The 2454-nt window shown below is 43.7% G+C and overlaps 1 long non-coding RNA gene across 1 annotated transcript; it reads left to right on the forward strand.

Moving 5' to 3' along the window:
- The first annotated feature begins 745 nt into the window (after window positions 1-745).
- LOC141026426 (uncharacterized) lies at window positions 746-2217 on the forward strand. The gene is made up of 4 exons (XR_012188532.1): window positions 746-891; window positions 984-1046; window positions 1137-1216; window positions 1956-2217. It is a non-coding gene; the product is annotated as an uncharacterized lncRNA (long non-coding RNA).
- The last annotated feature ends 237 nt before the right edge of the window (window positions 2218-2454 follow it).

A 2454-nucleotide genomic window follows, 5' to 3' on the forward strand; every position in this document is an offset into this window, starting at 1 on the left:
GGCGCCTTCGAGATGGTGTGCGGATCGGATGGATTGTTGGGAGGTGTTGGTCAATGAGTGGTGCTCAAAAGAATGGCTAGCCGTCCACAACGCGGCCAAGGACAAATGTGCCCAAATGGAAGGTGTGCCACACCATCAAGGCAGCTCCAACTTATATCAGTTCGGGCGGAACTGGGTATGTGGTTTGCTTCATGATTCATGCAATTCATTCATCATGCTAGCTTGAGCCCTTTAATTACTAATTTACTTTGTTTCTCTCTTTCAGGCACGCTACAATAAGGATGATAAGGTGCCAGAGGTGTACGACCTGTATGCCATGGCCCACACTGTCTCTTTCAAGAAAGTCAAGGCATTCTCTCCGTCTGACCTCGATGATGCAAACAACTTCACCAACATCTCCTCCCACGACAAGCTCGTGAAATATAGAGATGAGGGGAAGGCGAGGAAAGGGGAGGACTTTAACCCGAGCCAGGGTCCCATTGATCCAGAGCTGGTGATGATATCTGGTGGCGGGAGGTCCCATGGCTTCATAGCCATTGGAGATGGACTTATTCGTTGTCCTAGCACTCTCCCGGAGATCAAGGCGCGCCAGTCGAGCTCCGCCCTGAGATAAGGCCTCGTGAACGGCCAGTCCAACTCGCCATCAAGGTTAGTTATACGTACTTAGTTATCTTTCTCCATTACATTGTCTGTGCTTCCATCAATGATTACAAATGGTAACGAGGAGTGGTGTTGCAGGCTGCTATACAGAGTGAGAGAGATAGAACGGAGAAACTTCTGGCGGAGGCGGCGGAGAGGCAGCGGGAGTTGGAGGAGAGGAAGACAACGATGTTGGAGGAGGAGAGGGCACGGAATGACATGCAGGCAAGGGCCATGTACGAGCTCCTTGTGGTAAGTTTCTTCTGCAGATTAGCCAAAATATTCATGTAGTGTTTGTCTCATTACTAACTAGTATGACTGAGTCGTCAAAACCAAATGTGCAGTCTGTGTGCGAGAAGACCGGTCAGACCGCTCCGCCGATGCCAGTGATTGCTCCTGGGACCATGGTGAGTTTAATTTGAATGGACATTACTTGCTAGTCTTAACATTTGAGTGTCATCATGCTAACGAGACATTGGAAATGATCTTTGGTGCAGCGTAACTCCAGACAAGCATCACACGATCCTTCTCCAGCTACCGGCACGAGCCTGCCCGCTCCTACACCTCCATGATCATGGTAAGTTTCTCTAGTGTTTTGCTTAACAAATGCATAAAGACCTAGACTTAGCCTTATTTTCTCCAAAATGCTTACCACAATGACCTAGACTTAGCTTTATTTCCTCCAAAATGACTTAATAAGCTTACTGACCTCCAAAACCATCCATTTTACCTAAGTTAGCTCTAAAACGATCTATACTTAGCTTTGTTTCCTCCAAAATGACCAAAGTTAGCTCTAATATGCTTAGTTAACTAGGTTTGCTCAATAATGACATGTACTTAGCTTACTTATGTCAAAAATGGCATAATTAGCTTAGTTAGCTCATAAACGATCCATTTTACCTAAGTTAGTTCTAAAATGATCCATTTACCTTAGTTAGCTCATAAACGATCCATTTTACCCAAGTTAGCTCTAAAATGACCCATTTTACCTTACTTAGCTCATAAATGATCCATTTTACCCAAGTTAGCTCTAAAATGACCCATTTTACCTTACTTAGCTCATAAATGATCCATCTTACCTAGGTTAGCTCTAAAATGATGCATTTTACCTAAGTTAGCTCATAAGCGATCCATTTCACCTAGGTTAGCTCATAAACGATCCATTTCACCTAAGTTAGCTCACAAACGATCAATTTCACCTAAATTAGCTCATAAATGTCATATATTCTTCTTCTTCTTCTTCTTCTTCATTTTCTTCTTCTCTTTCTTTTTCTTCTAATCTTCTTCTTCTAACTTTCTTATTTCCCATTTTGCAGAATTCATTCGCTTCACGGAAGCTAGCATAGATGGAGTGCTTGTTTGGATGAACTATGTTTCTTTTGTATCGATGAACTATGCATGTATGGTAGGATGACACTATTGTAATATGTATGGTTGGATGCATGTATGTGGAACTTGCTATGTATGGTTGATGGAACTGTGCATGTATGATGAAATTATATGTGTTGGATATCTCATATGTTTGCTGTGAACTTGCCATGTGAAAAATATATATGTATCATCTATTTGCTGTGAAAATGGTTGGGTATAAGAAAAAACAGGAAAAAAGAGGCAATGCAGGCTCTTTGTCGTCTGCCACCGACGGCAACGGGCTCTTTGCCGTCCGCAGCGGACGGCAAAGAAGCCACGTGGCAACCACCTGTGCTTCCTGGCAGCTGACCCATTTGGTCAGTTTGCCTACAGTGGCAGACGGCAAAGGCTTAATGCTCTTTGCCATCAGCCACGGACGACAAAGACTGCCGTTAGACACCTAAC

The sequence above is a fragment of the Aegilops tauschii genome, chromosome 7, assembly GCF_002575655.3.
Source record: "Aegilops tauschii subsp. strangulata cultivar AL8/78 chromosome 7, Aet v6.0, whole genome shotgun sequence".
NCBI lineage: Eukaryota > Viridiplantae > Streptophyta > Magnoliopsida > Poales > Poaceae > Aegilops > Aegilops tauschii.